This window comes from Nycticebus coucang, chromosome X (assembly GCF_027406575.1).
Source record: "Nycticebus coucang isolate mNycCou1 chromosome X, mNycCou1.pri, whole genome shotgun sequence".
NCBI classification, from domain to species: Eukaryota; Metazoa; Chordata; class Mammalia; order Primates; family Lorisidae; genus Nycticebus; species Nycticebus coucang.
In genome coordinates, this window is record NC_069804.1 from 7287531 (window position 1) to 7307730 (window position 20200).

Below are 20200 nucleotides of genomic sequence, written 5' to 3' on the forward strand. Positions count from 1 at the left end.
TGGGACTACAGGTGCCTCACACAATGCCCCCCCTGGCTATTTTTTGGTTGTAGTTGTCATGGTTGTTTGGCAGGCCCAGGCTGGTTCCCTTATACGTGGCTGGTGCCCTAGCCGCTGAGCTACAGGCACCGAGCCTACTCTTGATTTTTTAAACAAATATTTTACAAGTCTTCTTTAAAAGGTCAATGTTTCTGGGAGGGAACATACGTTAGAAGCTGATGAGATGTTAGCAGGATTCAGACAGGAATGGGGCTGTAGAGAGAAATAAAAGGAAGTCAGCAAAGGGAGGCTCCCCCGTTGTAAACTCCCCCACACCTGGCAGGATCCCACTTTTCGACTCGCTTTGCTCTGATGACAGAGTGGACACAGAGACTTGTATTTTGATTTCTCCCTCCCGTCATTCTAGTTGTGGAAACAGCTCCATCCCGTCATTCCCCAGGCTGCTGAATAAGGTGTTTGATAAACCCTGTTCCCTGGATATTAATGCAGTTTTCTACCCCAAGTGAATCCAAACTGGATTTTTCAGTAAATGTTTCTTTCCACCTGATGGTGATTTGCTTTACAAAATATCTCCCAAAAAGGCTGCTTTTAGAAGAAGACCAAGAAATGGTTTTTCAATGCAAGAAAAACTCCAAAAGAAAAATGGATGACATTGACATTTACAGTCATTAGGATTTTTAATGATTTGCTGTACAGACAATTGTTTGGATTGCCTGTATTTATTATGAAGTAATAGCACGTGTGTAGGAAAACAGCACAATTTTGAATTTACGTTGCTTATGATGAATGTTGAAATAAGATAATCGCCACCCAAATACACAAGTAGAAGGGCAGTGCTCAGCATCACTTTGCTGTTTCTATGGTTTGAATATGTGTAATTTTACTTGTTTGCACTTTAAATCTATCACAAAGGAAGCAAACGATCCTATTATCTCGCTAAGCCTCACATGTCTGAGAGATGCTGTTATTAAATAAGAGAAAAATCAAGGTGAGTCTCAAGCTTCCAGTTTCTAAAGGAAGCTGGGTTACACCAGAGGTTATGGACACTGAAATCTGTAACCAACTACCCAAAGGAGACACGTCCTAAACCTTTCTGACCATTCTGAAATGATTAACATTGCCTCATGGAGGCCAGTTTGTTTGTTTGTTTTTAATTTTTTTATTTTTACATACACATGTGTTTATTAGGTTTCCATTTTTTTTTTTGCCTTCACAAAATTAAAAAGGCTTAAAATTTAGTAATGATAACAATGTTTAAGATAAGGACTAGAAACAAAAACCTCATAAAGAACGAATACATTCAGAACGAATAAATACATTCAGAAAAGGAATCAGACGATTGCTACATCGAAATATTAAGTGATAATAATAATAATGATGCAAAGAAAGTAACATTGTCAAATAAGAGTGTGCCTATTATAGAAAGCTTTGACTCTGAGATTCAGCATGGAGTCATCAGATAACTTCTTATTATTATTTATTTTAAGTATCAAAAAATAGACAACAAATATTTATAAGTAAAAGTAAAAAATAATTTCTAAAAACAGATCATGTCAAATCCTATAGACAATAGAAAAAGAAGAAATATGTCAGGCCAGTTTGTTTTTATAGCCTGTCCAAGAGTAGAATCAATGAAGGTTGTCAGTAAAGCAGGTTTAAGCTTCATTTGGACGGACAGAAGTTATAAAGCTAAGCTATTAGATAAAGTACATAAAATTCATGATGGGACCCAGGGAATCCACTCGTATTTATTAACAGAATTGACATTGCAAATGCGCACTCCCACCCCCACTCTGATGAGGAGGGGTTGGGAGGAGAAATTCAGTTTTAATAAAGAAATTAGAGACCCCAGAAGAAAAAAAAATGATGAATAGGTTGATCTAAAAATCAACAATTTTAAGGCCATCACATGCAGTAAATCAAATGCCAGTTCATATCAGTTTTATGCATGCTTGCAACAAAGGGGCTCACAGAATATCGCAGGAGAAAGGAAACCACCACTTCACAGTTACTTACGCTGGATTCTCCAGCTGAAGCCTGCAGGTGGAATTCCCCTGGCGCCGGGGTGAGTAAACATTTATATTAATCGTGTTTACTGCATCAAATCTCACAAATAGAGGCTGAGAGAGTTGGAAGTATTACTGCAGAGAAAACACGACCAATTTTCTACCAAAAGGTTTACTCAGGATTCTTTTAAAAATAAACACATTAGATTTTAATGCGCATCATAAATATGGGTGATCCATTCTCCTGAGATGAGTAAAATCTCACCACGTTGACTCTCCATTAACCTCAAGCAGATTATCTACAATTCAATTCAACACAATTACTGTGTATCGCAAGGCACCGTGCTAAATGCTGCAGATAAAAAGAGAATAAGATAGCATCCCTGCGGTCTGAGTACTAAAGATGGAAAGAAGAAAAGATACCCAAGCAACCAAGTAAAATAAAATATGATAAAAGCTGTATACCGTTTTGGTCTGGGTTTGGGCAGAAGCTGAAGATGTTGTGGAAAAGGTAAGGTGGGCAAATTCACATTTGACCTGGGTGAAAATGTGGAGGTGGGTGTTTTGGGTGTATTCCTTCTTTTTCTATTGTCTATAAGATTTGGCATGATCTGTTTTTTGAAATGATCTTTTACTTTTATTTATAAATATTCGTTGTCTATTTTTTGAGACTTTAAAAAAATAAGAACTTAACTGCTGACTCCATACTGAATCTCAGAGTCAAAGCATTCTATAACAGACATACTCTTATCTGACAACGTGAATGTTACTTTCTTTGCATCATTATGATGATGATTATTATTGCTTAATATTTCGATGCAGCAATTCTCTGATTTCTTTTCTGAATGTATTTATGTTTGTTCCTTCTTTACGAGGTTTTTGTTTCTAGTCCTTATCTTAAACATTGTTACTGTTATTAAATTTTATGCCTCTGATTTTGTGAAGGCAAAAAATGGAAACCTAATAAACACGTGTATATGTAAAAACAAACAAACAAAAAGAATAGCACAAAGAAGCCACAAAGGTGTAGCCCTCAGGGACATGCTTCCAGGACCCACTGGATCTGGTGTGGCCCTTGGGGACGTCCTCCCAGGAGCCACTGGATCTGGTGTGGCCCTTGGGGATGTCCTCCTAGAAGCCACTGAAACCATGATGAGCAGTGCAGACATAGGGAGCTCCCCGGGAGGAGAGTGGGGGCTGGAATCAGGAAATAAAGGTCCACCCGACATTGTCATCCACTGCAGCAATGTGTCTGGATCTGTGTTTTAAGGCCCAGGCTCAGTGGCGAGGACGGATTAGACTGGGGAGAAGCTGGCAGAGTAGGGACACCTCCTAGACACCCCAAAGACGTCTGGCCAGCAGGGAGATGATGAAGTCGGTGTGAGCAGTGGCGCAAGGCATGAGGGGCTGGGAGAGCTGAGACTGAATCAAGGGTGGTTGCTGACCATGTACACCCCAAGGCTGTCGTTACCAACTGAGAGGATCCCGGAGAGATGTCTGCGGGAGGGTGCACGGGCAGGTGGATTTGCTTTGCGGCACATTGGTTTTGAGTGGGCCAGAGGGAGGGGAGGGTTTTCTTTGGGGCACATTGGTTTTGAGTGGGCCAGAGGGAGGGGAGGGTTTTCTTTGGGGCACATTGGTTTTGAGTGGGCCAGAGGGAGGGGAGGGTTTTCTTTGGGGCACATTAGTTTTGAGTGGGCCAGAGGGAGGGGAGGGTTTTCTTTGGGGCACATTGGTTTTGAGTGGGCCAGAGGGAGGGGAGGGTTTTCTTTGGGGCACATTGGTTTTGAGTGGGCCAGAGGGAGGGGAGGGTTTTCTTTGGAGCACATTGGTTTTGAATGGGCCACAGGACAGCCAGGTGGACAGATACATCCAGAGGTGACTGGAAATGTACTCAGAAGAGGACTGGTGAGGAGAGGCGAGTGTTGGATCGAGACCCAGCAGAAGAGTTCTCCAAGCACGCGTCCCCCAGGGAAGGACTGAACACAGGAGCAGCCCCAGGCAAGGAGCACGTCCCAGCCAGAGGGTATGGGCCTGGCCCCTGGGCTTCCCAGAGGAACCTGTGAGAAAGGAGAGGGAGAGAGCTGCAGTAGGAAGCGGGAAACGGCTACGTCTGACTGGTGAAGAGAGACTGGGGAGGAGGGGAGGGAGGCTGCGAGCGGGAGATGAGTTGAGTAGTCTGTGGCCAGGAGAATGCCCCTAAGGTGTCAGCGCTGCTGCTGGAACTGGAGACGCAGTCAGGGGACCTCGGGTCTGCCTGTGAAGCCCCACCTGACGGGCACAGCCATCTCTCTACTCACCTGGGTGCACATCCAGCCCCGTCTGGGACAGTCTGCTTAGACATAAACAAGAGGTTTCTGAGAGCAGCCTCTGAGTTTCAACCCTGAGAATAAAACAGACGTGCTAAGGATGGCCAGAGGACAATAACGAGTGCCCTGCCTCCCTGAGGGAGCAGCACCTCCCAGCCTCTGCCTCCACTTCAAAACACCAATTTTGAGGCTTACAGCTGTGTGAGGCAATGAAAACCTTTTGGGTTGAAGCTATTGCTAGCTGCAATTTTCAGATATTATTGAATATTTCAAAATTAAAACAATTGCCTGCTATTCAAGCAAAATTTGTAAGAAGAATTGGTCTCCATTGTTTAAGGCAATTTTATTCTTTTCAAATCCTCTTTTTCCATGTCAGTGTTTGTGAAAGGAATTGTGCTCAACTGGTGATCTTTTTGAAGGGCAGGCCAGGTGACATTTGACTGTGTAGTTTCTTTTTCCCATGGGATGGCACATGGTCACAAAATTGGCTGTGATATATTTTTTCATTGATTTATGTATTTATTATTATTATTATTTTGCTAAACTCACCCAACATAATCAGCTACGGAAAAAACCTCTCTGGTTTCCTCCCTGTCCCCTTGCTGTAAAAGGTGCTAAGGCAAGAAAAAGAGAAAGTTAACAACTGCCCGTTGTAGCAGATAATTGAAAATGTGATTTTAATCCTTTTCTCATAAGGACACTTGTACTAGACTGTTTATTGCAGCTCAATTTACAATCGCCAAAATGTGAAAATAGCCTAAATGCCCACCGACCCAGGAATGGATTAACAAGCTGTGGTATATGTATACCATGGAATACTATTCAGCCATTAAAAAAAATGGAGACTTTACATCCTTTGTATTAACCTGGATGGAAGTGGAAGACATTATTCTTAGTAAAGCATCACAAGAATGGAGAAGCATGAATCCTATGTACTCAATTTTGATATGAGGACAATTAATGACAACTAAGTTTATGGGTGGGGAAAGCAGAAAGAGGGACGGAGGGAGGGGGGTGGGGCCTTGGTGTGTGTCACACTTTATGGGGGCAAGACATGATTGCAAGAGGGACTTTACCTAACAATTACAATCAGTGTAACCTGGTTTATTGTACCCTCAATGAATCCCCAACAATAAAAAAAAAAAAAGAAAGAAAATGTGATTTTAAGACATCGCAAGATTTTTGCAAAGGAAAAGAAATATAAAGCTTGCTCTTTGCAACTCATGGCTTTCTTTTTAATTGAAAAAGTAAAATCCTATTGTGAGTCATCTTTCGAAGGCCCCATTCTTGCAAGCATAGATATGTGGCCAAAAATGATTCAGAAGCAGTGAGCTTCGCTGCTGGGAGCCCTGAGCCACATCTCAGAGACTCACATGCACACACTGGTGTTGCTGGGGCTGCCCGACCACAGCCAGCCCCCAGCAGGGCTCACTAGATATCTGGAGCCTCAGTGGGGATGCTGGGATTGTAGGGATGGCTGGACTACCTCCCCATGTGGGTTCCCACTTCCACCCTGAGCAGCTTCAGACAGGGGGGGTCTTGGGACTCCCAGGGAGCCAGAGGGTTGGGAGAGCTCCAAGTCCTCTGGAGCCATGACTGGTGAGTCCACCAAGTCCCATTCCACACGCATCACCTCTATTTCCCTCCAAGTTCACCAAGTACTATCCAAAGCGGTGGGAAAATAGGCCTTCCATGTGGATAAGGAGCTGCAAATAATCCAAGGCACTTTTAATCCAGTTTAGGAAACTAAAAATGTTTTATACACCCACTCAGCCCAGTTCTATCAGAATCGGGACAAACATGGCAATTTCTGGCTAAGGGCCTGCCTTGCCTTCCAGGACTTCGAGGTAACCATCTAAAATGGGATTTTCCCAAGTGAAAGACAGAAGGAAATACAAAACAGTAGACTGTAATTGTAAAAAACAAAAGAACAGTGCAGAAGGCACATTTGCTTCGAGCAGGAATCGTAGACAAGCTAGTTCTGCAGATCATTAGATTTATGTGGAATGATCTTTCTTTCTTTTTTATTTACTTATTTATTTTATTTTTTTATTTTTTTATTTCTTTTATTTTTTTATAATATTAAATCATAGCTGTGTACATTAATGCGATCATGGGGCACCATAGACTGGTTTCACAGACCGTTTGACACATTTTCATCACACTGGTTAACATAGTCTTCCTGGCATTTTCTTAGTTATTGTGTTAAGACATTTAAATTCTACATTTACTAAGTTTCACATATACCCTTGTAAGATGCACCGCAGGTGTAATCCCACCAATCACCCTCCCTCCACCCAGCCTCCCCCCTCCCTCCCCTCCCTCTTCCCCTTCCCAACATTCTTAGGTTATAACTGAGTTATAGCTTTCATATGAAAGCCATAAACTAGTTTCATAGTAGGACTGAGTACATGGGATACTTTTTCTTCCATTCTTGAGATACTTTACTAAGAAGAATATGTTCCAGCTCCATCCATGTAAACATGAAAGAGGTAAAGTCTCCATCTTTCTTTAAGGCTGCATAATATTCCATGGTGTACATATACCACAATTTATTAATCCATTCATGGATCGATGGGCACTGGGATTTTTCCATGACTTAGCAATTATGAATTGGACTGCAATAAACATTCTGATACAAATATCTTTGTTATGATGTGATTTTTGGTCTTCTGGGTATATGCCTAGTAGAGGAATTATAGGATTGAATGGCAGATCTATTTTTAGATCTCTAAGTGTTCTCCAAACATCTTTCCAAAAGGAATGTATTAATTTGCATTCCCACCAGCAGTGTAGAAGCGTTCCCTTTTCTCCACATCCATGTCAACATCTCTGGTCTTGGGATTTTGTGATATGAGCTAATCTTACTGGAGTTAGATGATATCTCAAAGTAGTTTTGATTTGCATTTCTCTGATGATTAACAATGATGAGCATTTTTTCATATGTCTGTAGGCCGTGCGCCTGTCTTCTTCAGAGAAGTTTCTCTTCAAGTCCCTTGCCCAGCCTGCGATGGGATCACTTGTTTATTTCTTGCTTATACGTTTGAGTTCTCTGTGGATTCTGGTTATTAAACCTTTGTCGGAGACATAACCTGCAAATATTGTCTCCCATTCTGAGGGCTGACTGCTTGCTTTACTTACTGTGTTCTTGGCTGTGCAGAAGCTTTTTAGTTTGATCAGGTCCCAGTAGTGTATTTTTGAAGCAGCTTCAATTGCCCAGGGGGTCCTCTTCATAAAATACTCACCCAGACCGATTTCTTCAAGGGTTTTCCCTGCACTCTCTTCTAGTATTTTTATAGTTTCATGTCTTAAGTTTAAATCTTTAATCCAGTGAGAGTCTATCTTAGTTAATGGTGAAAGGTGTGGGTCCAGTTTCAGTCTTCTACAGGTTGCCAGCCAGTTCATCCAGCACCATTTGTTAAATAGGGAATCTTTTCCCCACTGAATGTTTTTAATTGGCTTGTCAAAGATCAAAAAAATGGTAAGTTGCTGGGTTCATCTCTTGGTTCACTATTCTGTTCCAGACATCTACCTCTCTGTTTTTGTGCCAGTACCATGCTGTTTTGATCACTATCGATTTACAGTATAGTCTGAGGTCTGGTAGCGTGATTCCTCCTGCTTTGTTTTTATTTCTGAATAATGTCTTGGCTATTCAAGGTTTTTTCTGATTCCATATAAAATGAAGTATTATTTTTTCAAGATCTTTAAAATATGGCAGTGGAGCTTTAATAGGGATTGCATTAAAATTGTATATTGCTTTGGGTAGTATGGACATTTTAACAATGTTGATTCTTCCCAGCCATGAGCATGGTATGTTTTTCCATTTGTTAACATCTTCAGCTATTTCTTTTCTTAGAGTTTCATAGTTCTCTTTATAGTGATCTTTCACGTCCTTTGTTAGATAAACTCCCAAATATTTCATCTTCTTTGGCACTACTGTGCATGGAATAGAGTCCTTAACTGTTTTTTCATCTTGACTATTGTTGGTATATATAAAGGCTACCGATTTATGGATGTTGATTTTTGTAACCTGAGACGCTGCTATATTCCTTGATCACTTCTAAGAGTTTGTAGTAGAATCCCTGGTGTTTTCCAGATATACAATCATATCATCTGCGAAGAGCGAAAGTTTGGAATGATCTTTCCAAAAGCTCATTGGTTTCCCGTACCATACCTGGACAACAGCTATATGAAAAAATGCTTGACATCACTAATCATCAGAGAAATACAAATCAAAACTACAATAAGAAATCATCTCGCTACAATAAGAAATGGATCTTATAAAAGAAAAAAACAGAACAGGCAGTAACAAATGCTGGTGAGGACGTGGAGAAAGGGGACCCCTCGTTCACTGTTGGTGGGAACCTAAGTTAGTACAGCCACTGTGGAAGTTCTTCAGAAAAGTAAAAGTGGAATTAGTACACGACCCAGCAATCTCACTGCTGGGTATTTATTCAGTCAGTATATAGAAGAGATACCCGCACTCTCATGTTCACTGTGACACTATTTGTAACAGCCAATGTATGGAATTAACCTCAATTTCCATCAACAAATGAATAGATAAAGAAAATATGGTGCCCAGACATGATGGAATACTATTCAGCCATAAAAAATGAAAGGTCTAGCCAATACATGGAAAGAACTGGGGAATGTTAAGTGAAATAAGTCCAGCACAGAAAGACAAATTTCACAAGTTCTCACTCGAAAATAAGAGCCAAAAATGTTTAAAGTGAATCATAAAGACAGAGCGTGGAATAATGGCTACCAGAGGCTGGGAAGGGTGGAGGGAAGAAGGGGACAGAGTGGGGATGGTGAAGGGGGACAAAAATACAGTCAGAGAGGAAGAAGAGGACGTAGTATTTGGTAAAGCATAATAGGATGGCCATACCTAACAATAGTTTGCTGCACATTATATATTTTAAGTAAAGGAGCAATAGCTATGAGGTTTTTTTTATTATTATTAAATCATAGCTGTGTACATTAATGCAATCATGGGATGCAATGTGCTGGTTTTATATACAATTTGAAATATCTTCATCAAACTGGTTAACACAGCCTTCACGGCATTTTCTTAGTTACTGTGTTATGACGTTTATATTCTACACTTAGTAAATTTCACATGTACCCTTGTAAGATGCACCGTAGGTGTGGTCCCACCAATTACCCTCCCTCCACCCATCCTCTCCCCTCCCCTCCCCTCCCTCTCCCCTTTTTCCTTCTTGGTAGCTACTAATTTTAAAAACAAGTACTCATAAATGCAGGAGATAATGTGTTCAATGGTCCCCTTCACACCCTGCCATCATTTCCCGACAGACTACATACCTATGCCTATCTCACGCTTACAGAAGAGAAGCTGGGGCTGGCTCATTACAGCCCTGTTGATTAAACTCAGTCAATATTGCCTACCTACCAATCAGACTGGCCTGATAACTAGCTGTGTTAATATATGCCAATTTCACTAATGCCTGAGCATGATTAGTACTCTAGAAGAAATGACATGATAAGGAATTGTTATTACCACCACAAAGGTTTTTCTTCTCTGTGGAATTAAATTATTTATTGATTGATTTAGGGACAGAGTCTTACTCTGTCATCCTGGGTAGAGGTGTCAGCCTACCTCACAGCAACCTCCAACTCCTGGGCTCAAGCCATCCTCCTGCCTCAGCCTCCCAAGTAGCTAGGACTACAGGTGCCCACCACAGTGCCCAGCTAATTTTTCCACTTTCAGTAGGGATGGGCTCTTTTGCTCTTGTTCAAGTTGGTCTCAATCTCCTGAGCTCAAGGGATCCTCCTGCCTCGGCCTGCCAGAGTGCTAGGATGACAGTGTGAGATACCTCCTGCACGTTAAATTTTAATTTTAATTTCAGAAATTAAATTTGCTTTTCTATAAGATGTAATAACGGAGGTTGATGTGTGTAAGGCACAACACACACACACTCTCACACACACGCGTACACAGTGTGAGCTGCCTCCATCAGAAATGTTGAACTGAAGGGAGCACAGGTGAATTTGCCATCAGCGTAATGAAACAGGTGTGCAGCCCTTGCCTCATACCAGGGACTCTTCTGGAAAGCTCATAGATGTGCTTTCATCTGATCGCCACAACAAACCTGTGACGTTTGTACTTTCATTACCTGCGTTTTACAGGTGAGGAAAGAGAGGCCAGGAAAAGTCCTGAGAGTCCAACCCAGGCAGTCCCGTCTCTAGATCTGAGCTGTGGTCTCCCTGACCCGCCCCTGCTTTCTGGTTAACAAATTCCTCCTTCATAACACTGCGTGGCCCTGTAGCTAGCAGGTGTGTCCTCTCTGAAATTAACATGTCTTGAAAATTCGTATGTTAGAGCATACTCTGGGTGGCTAGATCAACACTCAGCTAAATACCAAGGACTTAGGCTGGAAAACAATTGGAAATAATTATAAACAACTGCAAGGCTTCCTTCTGTGTGTTCAATCGCTCTGTTGTAAAATGTGATGCATGTCAAAGCCCGAGGGTGCCGCGACGTTGGAAGACAGTGGAGTTCAGGATTATAACTTTGAGTTCATGTGTCCTTGGGCTAATTTGTCAAAGAGGAACAATGGGCTATGCCCTCATATGACTGCCCAATTTTTGCTTCCGAACCCAAACTACCTGGTGACCTGAGGTGGCTGTCTGGGGATACGTTTCCTCCTTGTGAAATAAGAACAAACAGAGAGTGGAGGAGTACAATTCCTCATTTATTCTGAAAATAGGACACGCTCCAAAATGCTTATTAATCTTCCTCTGCAAAACGTTGAGAAATACACAATGATCTAAACCCTCCTTTGCACTAATTTAAAATCAAGCTGACTCACAGAAGCTACGATTTTCCTTGTCTACTTTCTGGGACCTTACACTTATTCTTTTTAAGACTGTGAAATTATAAAAAAGAAGGGAGGGAGGAAGGAAGGAAGAACGGAGGGACAGAGGGACTCTATAGCAATGGTATTTGCTCTCCCATGAAGCAGAAAAGCACTGGGCAACTTGGCAACAAAGAACTAACCTCCACCAGAAAGAAACTCTTCAAAAGAGTCCTTTTGTGTTCAGCGTCCAGTCCACAATGATCAACTGAGACACCACCCAGAAAAGCAAACAGGCCCTGATTTTTTTCATTCTGTTATGAAATTTAGAAGTGGAGTTAATTTGGGGGGATTTGGGGGAGTTGCCAGTGACCCCTAACCACATCGCAACAAGGCCACCAGCACACTCTAGCTAAAGACATGTTTATGCTCTCAGGACATTTTAATCCCAGTGGTATATCCCAAAGAGCAGAGCATCCCTTAAAAGCTTTATCTTGTGATTCGATGACTTGAGTTTAGGATTTAAATTATATTTTCCCTTCAACAGAAGTGTGCAACAATTGAATGACTTTTCAACAACTACTTACCTAAATGAAAAAAAGCTTTCATTTTTCTCTGAGTAATCCCAGCCATGGAGTTCACTGATCCTTGAGCATGCTGCCACCATGCCTGGCTGCTTTCAGAGAGCTCAGCTCACCTAGGCAAGGAAATCGACTGAAAATGCCTTTATCAAAAAATAAAAATTTTCTTTCCAAAACAGCAAATTTTGAACACAAACCAATTTCCCCCAGTTCCTTGAGGGATAAGCAGCCACACCAGAGAACAGACTGATGAAAGCGCCTCGTGTTGTACAGGCATAATTTCAGGACATTTGATATCCCTGGGGAAACAGCGCAGGCTCTTTGCTCACAATTTCCTGTCCAGCCAGCCTCAGAGGTCGTGGAGCGAAGCCCATTATGTTCTGTCCTGTTCACTCTGAGCCATTTTCTTGCATCATTTCTTTGCCATTTCCGCAGAAAGCTAATGCTTATCTATCAAAAGATAATGGGGAAAATGTCCCCTTTCATTTGTAGCTATTTCATCCAGTTCCTTAAAATGTTATCTTCTAAAAACAAGTACATGTGAAATTTAAACTAGACCATACTACTGGCCGGTTTAGAACACAACAAATATCTCTTCTGTCATTTAGACTCCCCAACATTTTCCAGTTTCCAGTGACAACTTGACCCTAGTGGGGCAGGTGATAGGGAGAAAGAGAGAAAAAGAAAAAAAAAGCAAGTGTTGCTTTCCTCTTAGAGACCCTCTCTTCTTCACAACAAATTCACAAATTACATTTCCTAACACCATCAGTTATTTTTCTTTGATAAATGCTCAATCCAGTTACCTTTTCCTAGTCCGTCTAAAGCAGTGGTTCTCAACCTTCCTAAGGCCGCGACCCTTTAATACAGTTCCTCGTGTTGTGGTGACCCCCAACCATAAAGTTATTTTCGTTGCTACTTTATAATTTTATGGTTGGGGGTCACCACAACATGAGGAACTGTATTAAAGGGTTGTTGCATTAGGAAGGTTGAGAACCACTGGCCTGAAACTTTGAAATTCCAGTCCTTTTTAGTATTTTCCTTGGCCCCCTCCACCCTTTCTTTTCTATTCCCAGCTACAATAGGCCCTGGCAAATGTGTTCAAGGGAATGTAGATCACAGCAAGGGAAGCATTTTCTTAAAGAAAGAAGTTCTGATACAGCCTTCCAAATTCACCATAGCGGCGCTGAAGGCAGGCGTGCCCGTGTCCACATCCATTCTCCAGACCCAAAATGTTTGTTTTCGGGGTGTTCCCTCTGTTGTTCATTTCTCTTTTTCCTTGTTATACTTTATAGCATCCCATTTTAACTTACCTCTTAGATTTTTGAAGACATCTCTTGATACAGGGACGTTTTTTCAGTGATTGCGCTACAGATTACGGGACACAGACTTGGCTTTTTCTCAGGCCTCCAGGAAGTAATGTTTTTCCATTTCAAGCGGAGTGTGGAGGCCTTACAACTTACGGATCCTGGGTCCTCCTCTCTTTTTTCTTGGGGTTTTCATAGGTGGTATGTTCCACCAGCTAATGTTCTTTTTTTTTTTTTTTTGTAGAGACAGACTTTCCCTGTACCACTCTCGGTAGAGTGCCGTGGCGTCACACAGCTCACAGCAACCTCCAACTCCTGGGCTTAGGCGATTCTCCTGCCTCAGCCTCCAGAGTAGCTGGGACTACAGGCGCCCGCCACAACACTCGGCTATTTTTTGGTTGCAGTTTGGCCGGGACGGGGTTTGAACCGCCACCCTCAGCATATGGGGCCGGCGCCCTACTCACTGAGCCACAGGTGCCGCCCCACCAGCTAATGTTCTAATGGTTGCTTTCAACTGTTCTAAATATTTCAAGGATCTTAACAAGGAAAAAGATTGTTTAGTTGTCATTTCTCTTGCTCTTCCTTCCTTCTTAATGTTTCCTATATCACTTCCCTTCCCTTCTGAAGACCAGCCATCAGCTTTTCTTTTTGGCCAGGGCTGGGTTTGAACCCACCACCTCTGGTATGTGGGACCGGTGCCCTACTCCTTGAGCCACAAGCACCGCCCTAGCTTTTCTCTTAGAGCTAGTCTGAGAGTGAACAATTCTCTTAGCTTTACTTCATCTGAGAATCATCCTTTATCTGGGTATAAAATCTTGGAATGACAGATGTTTTGTTTTTCAGCACTTTCAAAATGTTGCTCCCCCAACACCATGCTCCCGGGTTTCTGATGAGGAATCTATCATCCTCTCCTTCATGGGGTGTGTCTTTTTTCTCTGCTGATTTCAAGATTCATGCCTTGTCTTCAGATCTCACAATTTTTTTTTTTTTGCAGTTTTTGGCTGGGGCTGGGTTTGAACCCTCCACCTCCAGTATATGGTGCTGGCGCCCTACTCCTTTGAGCCACAGGCGCCACCCCAGGTCTCACAAATTTTGTCATAATGATCTGGGCATGGATTCCTCTGACCTTATCCTGTTTGAGCTTCACTGAAATTCTTGAATGTATAACTTTCATTCAATTTGGAAATTTATAGCCATTGTTCTTTTTTCTTTTTTTGAGGCAGAGTCTCACTATGTCGCCCTCTGTAGAGCTGTGACATCACAGCTCACAGCAACCTCAAACTCTTGGGCTTAAGTGATTCTCTTGCCTCAGCCTCCCGAGTAGCTGGGAGTACAGGTGCCCGCCACAACACCTGACTATTTTTTGTTGCAGTTGTCATCGTTGTTTAGCTCACCCGGGCTGGGTTCAAACCCGCCACTCTTGGTGTATGTGGCTGGCGCTGTAACCACTGTGCTATAGGCACTGAGCCAGTAAATACGTTTTCTATATGGCTGTGCCATTCGCTCAGGAAGTAATTTTTTTTGTATTAAAAAGCCAAATTAATTGTATTACCTCAGAGAGTGGCCCTGGCCCCTGGGGGAACCTCCCGTCCAAGAGAGAGGGTGTTTCCGTAGGTGGTGCTGTCAACCTGATTAGTTCAGCAGGCTGATTCAATCCCATAAGAATCTGGCACACAAGCCTGATAAAGTAGGTAGTCCAACAATTATGTGCACGTGCGTGAGTGAAAGAGAGAGAGAGAGAGAATGGGATAATTCAGCTTGTCTCTTTTCTTAATTTCCTGCCAAGAGCCATGAAGTAACTCCAGCTGCACAGATGGCCATGGCCATCTCCCCTGTTCTGTTTAGTGTACAGCTCTATTCTAACCCTCACAAGATCACGATGACGTAGATATTACTATTCCAGCTTTGCAGAAGTGTAAACTGCAGAGTAGCAACCTAAGTACCTTGCCTGAGGTTGCATGACGTAAACGGCAGAGCAGCGGTCCAGTCTAGGTTTCTGGGGGTCAAAGTTCATGACCTCAGTATCACCCTATGATGTTTATTCTAAAAACATCCTCTATTCATGGTCATAAAATCTAATACTCTAGGCTCATTTAATTTCCTTGAAGGGTCCATGTTTTCACTGTGTTCTTAAGTTATATGTATTTCCTCAATTTTTGTTTCTAAATGGCACTTATGTGAGTATCATGTACCTCTTGTAGCCACTTTCAAACATCCAGAAATACTTCAGAGGCCAAAGGTTTTTCTTCTAATATTAAACATTCTTAGCATGTATTAGTGAACAAAGCATTCCAAGGTATTATCAAAATTAAATACCTTTTCCTGAATTCTGGCTGCTTAAATATATCACAGGAGTGGTTAAATAGCTTCCCTCAAAATTCCTTTTGTTTTTAAAAAATGGAGTGAGACCCTGACTCAAAAAAATAAATAAAATAAAATAAAATAAAATAAAAATGCGTAAGTAAGACACAGTGCATGCTTGGATTTAAAAACTCGAAAAACACAAGTAAGTCTTGACCTCCACGCCTGGCAACACGGAAGCTTAGTAACTTGAGACGCCTTTATGACCAAGGAGCTCGAAAGGCCATATAAAATGTAACCAATACTCTTTTAAGTATTTAGTACCAGCCCAAAGGAAAATGCACAAACATTCCTGTTCCTGCAAACGCAACAGAGCAGAATAAACATCTTACATCCATTCAATTTGGAAGTAGAAATTCAGACACCATCTGAGAGGTGGGACCCTCCAGGAGACTCATTGAAACAAAGGGACTCAATAAAACTCTCTGTGGCATCCTTCCTGCTCTGGTATGGAAAAGGGTTTTCCTGAGCATTAATAAATGAAGGTCTCCTTCCTTAGGCAAGGGCATAAAATTCAAATAATTACTTCCGGGGTGGTCTGTTGATGCTAAGAATTTTTTTTTTTTTTTAATGGTCTTGCAAGGCTTGAAGAGAATTAATTCTTCCTTCAACTCTTTGCTCAAAAGTCACCTCCTCTGCAAGGCCTCCTCTGGTCACAGTATTTAAATCTGCATGCACCCCATTCCCCTCCTCCCTGGGGCTCCCCGCCTTGCAGTGTGCTATGTGCGTTACTTATTTATTGAGTAGCAGGTCCCCACCAGCAAGTGGAATTCCCAGGAGGCCCAGAGCTGCATACCTGAGATAGAGCGTGTGCTCTTTTGTGGTCTCTGTCGTAACAGCTAGTGTCCAGGTGGACTGAATAATCACAGCGAGATTCTGCAGCACCCGGTTGGAAGCTTGCATGGGGACTCAGGACAATGCTCTTTGATTTAGCATTGGGGCTAAGCCTGTGGATTTGACACTGGTTATATTAAAGAAATTGCATGCTCGCGTGAGTGAAGAAATTTGGTGGGTAGGGATCTGGGGGGATAAAGGAGAGAAGAAAAGTAACGTGTAGCATAGATGTGTGTGGAAATTGCAGATAGAACAGCTCCCACGTCCAGCCCAGGCTCAGATTGGGAGGTGAAGTCATAGACAAAGCCAACGCATCTGAAAAGAGAAAATACCACACTGGACATCAGATGGACAAAAGATTTCACCTGTCCCTATGAATGAGTCAGATGTCCACAGAGAAATTCTGCCTGGCAAAGTCATCCCCTACCCCAGCACCAGATGAAAGGAAAATGTCATTTATCAACCAAGTTGAGACCTGTCTTACAAGGGTTCTCCCGGAGAATAGGTGAAAAGAGCTATTTAGCACAGCCCAACAGCCTAATCAATTCTGCTCATAATACAGAATCTCCATCCATAAGTTGGTGGACTGGGTGTTCTAGTAATCGCAGAAATATTAAAACGTGGCAGCCCAAACACCCTCGCGTTTCACGTGATTTTCAGGGCTCTGAGCTCGGCGAGGCATTCTTCTTTCCTCTGCTTTCTCCCTGTCTCCCCCTTCATGTTACAAGCTCCAGTACGGCTGTATTAATATTCCAGCTACAGCTTCCCACAGGCTTCTTATCACTCTTTCCAAGGATTGTCTTAGGAGATGAGTATTTCACCCATGGGAAAGATACCCCCCTACTGAATTTTATCCATCAGAAGCTTTTCTGAGGAAGCAAAGCACGGACTTGAGACTTCCCTTACTGGTTTCCATTTTTGCTTTTTAATTCTGAGCGCTCTGTTTCTTTCAACTAACCACATATTCAAAACCTTGCCTTTACCTAGTGCTCATCAACTTTCTTATCTCTTAATTTCTTTTTGAGACAGAGTCTTACCATGTCGCCCTTGGTAGAGTGCAGTGGCATCACAGCTCACAGCAACCTCAACCTCTTGGGCTTAAGCAATTCTCTTGCCTCAGCCTCCCAAGTAACTGGGTCTACAGGCGCCCGCCACAACACCCAGCTATTTTTGTTGTTGTTGTTGCAGTTGTCATTGTTGTTTGGCAGGCCTGGGCTGGGTTCAACACCTCCAGCTCCGGTGTATGTGGCCTGCGCCCTAGCTGCTGAGCTACAGGGGCCAAGCCTTATGTCTTAATTTCTTTGAGATCCAGTGTTATTTAAAAAAAAAGAAAAAACTCCACTTTGCATTTTTAAATAATGCAAATACATAATAACTGGGTCAACACTGGAGTCTCTCACTTGCCATTTTATTCCTTGACATATTAATATATAAGTAAATCTGGAGGTAATTTTACTAAATTTAATCCCTCAAAATAGGCACTGTGTTATACAGCAAATGACTTCTTCAATACCTGTCATCACAAACCATTGTTTCTGTGATCCAAGATGCAGAATCTATTTCCCTATTTTCTTGACATAAAATAGCTCTTTTCAATTCATACTTGGTGTGTTCGATGTTTCATGTCCATTCTGCATGGAGAAAAGCAGGCTGTGATTCATTTTTGCCAAACCCCATGCATACAAATGCCCAGGGGAGCTTCTGTGACCCTTGGTAATGTGGAGCTACAGACATAATCTTTCTCACTTTACAGAGGGAGAGAGCCAAGGACAGTGGCTCATTTGAGAAATGGAGAAAGCTGGCAGGGAACAGCCACATGGAATAAGAGCTGGTCAACACAGACAGAAACAACTCAGGAATTGTTTCATTTCTTTCTTTCTTTCTTTTTTTTACTCCAAGATGGTAACCTATTTTCTATGCAGACTTTGGCAGATACTTGCTGTGGTAGGTAGAATTAGGGACGCCCAAAAATGTAACATAACTTAACGTTACAAGGTGAAAGGAATTTTGCAGACATAACTGAATTAAAGAGCTGAGACAGGGAGCAGATCCTGAAAGTGCTGGGTGGGCCACAGGCAATCACAAGCATCTTTACAAGAGAAAAGCAGAAGGGAGAATGGGAATACAAAAAGGAGTGTGATCACAACGCCCTGTGACAACAATGCCACCAGCAAGGCTGGCTTTGAGAAGGCGGGAGGGGCCGCAAGCCCAGGAGAGCAGGCTGCAGCCCAAGGCAGGGAAAAGGCCAGGGAAGAGATTCTTCCTTAGAGCCTTCAGAGGGAAGACGGCCCTGGGGACATCCTGATTTTACACCAGAGAGAGTGATTCTGCACTCTGGGCCCCCAGAACTGTAAAAGTATAAGTTCCTATTGTTGAAAGCCACTTTGCTTTGTAGCAATTTGTTAAGGCAACATTTGAAGCGGCATTTGGTAGTCAGGCTAAAAAAGATACCTAACAACACTGTTCATCACAGCTAGAGTGTGGGAACCACAAAAGTCTCCATCAGCAGATGGACAGCAGGAAAAATGTGCTGCTTCACAGTGTTCAGCCATAAAAGGAAGTGAGCACGGTGCGGGCCCCAGTCTGGGCAGCCTTCTGCTGGGTGCAAGAAGATGAGAAAAGGGCACACTTTGTACAACTGCATTTATGTGCAATGTCCAATCGGGCGGATCTGGAGACAGAAAGCAGACTGGAAGTCACAGGGGCTGGGAGAGGGGAGGGGAGGGCTGTGGTTGTTGATGAGCCCAGGCCTTTGTTTGGGGGAAGGTGGAAAGGCTGTGGCATAGAGGTGATGGTTGCATAGACCAGTGACTGCGCTGAGAGCCATCGAGCTGCACACTTAGCATGGTTGAAACATTCAATGTTAACTTCAGGTGTATTTTTCCCTATTGAGAAAGAGAAAAGAAATATAACCCCCTTGATACCCCAAATGAGCAGCCAGCTTTTCCCCAAGTTTCTGGAAGCAGAACGCAGCTCTATCCTCCTCTGCAGAGTACTCACCTGTTCCTTGTGGCCAGAGGACGCCTTGGGACAAGCTCCCTTTTGCAGGCTGTGTGTAAAGTCCGCTGCCGTGTTTTTCACTACGTGTTTCCGGTGAAGGACATACCCGGTTACATGTGACTTTCACCTGCAGAGGAGGGAGAGAGCCCAGGGCTCACCTGGAGGGCCACAGGGGACCCCATTCAGGCAGGATTGTCGGATCATGCAAGGAAGCAATGGTGAGAACTCAGCCTCTGTTTAAATCATAGGATTATTTTCACAATTCCTAGCCTATAAAAAGCTCAAAAGCAAGAACCTAAACAGGATGGTGAAACAATGCTGGCATATGCTTGGCCACCTTCCACAACTCACCCCTGACACCCTCAGCTCAGCTGACAGTCTTCACAAAGGGCGGCTCAGTCACCCTCAGTGTTTCCCGTGTAAAGCAGCAGACAAGCACGCAGGTTAAGATCACCAGACTTCACCGTGGCTTTGTGAACCCTCCCGCATCTCCTGGAATGCCTATAAAATGTGGACCTTTGCACTGTGCCGTCAGGTGGCAGATTCCTCCCCACCCCCACACGCCCACCCCACATCCCACTCCACATCCCCATGCAGCCTGCATCTGCAGAACAGCCTTTACAGTGCATCACAGCAGCTGAAAGATGCCTGCTTTGTTTTTTAAGTATTTTTTTCTTCTAATAGCTCAGAGGTGAGGCCTCTTGTACACAGCTCTCAATAAATCTAGGTGATCAAAGCCTTTCCTGATGCCTGTCAATTTGGCAAATTCCCATTAAATATAAGATGGATTCTGAGCCAATACCACAAGGGTTCGACATCCATTACAAGTTGTGATTCTCAACTTGGGGCCATTTTGCCCCTGCCCAGAGGACCTTGGGCTATGTCTGGAGATATTTCAGATTGTCACCTTTGGGGAGGAAGGGTTGCTATGGGAATCTGGTGAGGGCAGGCTGCAGACGCTGCCCAGCATCCTAGAGTGACAGCAATGCT

At 42.9% G+C, this 20200-nt stretch overlaps 1 long non-coding RNA gene across 1 annotated transcript; it reads right to left on the bottom strand.

Moving 5' to 3' along the window:
- Nucleotides 1-207: 207 nt before the first annotated feature.
- LOC128577759 (uncharacterized) lies at nt 208-19661 on the bottom strand. The gene is made up of 5 exons (XR_008377624.1): nt 19562-19661; nt 19211-19337; nt 16173-16323; nt 11718-12161; nt 208-252 (listed from the first exon to the last, which is right to left on the bottom strand). It is a non-coding gene; the product is annotated as an uncharacterized LOC128577759 (long non-coding RNA).
- Nucleotides 19662-20200: the final 539 nt, after the last annotated feature.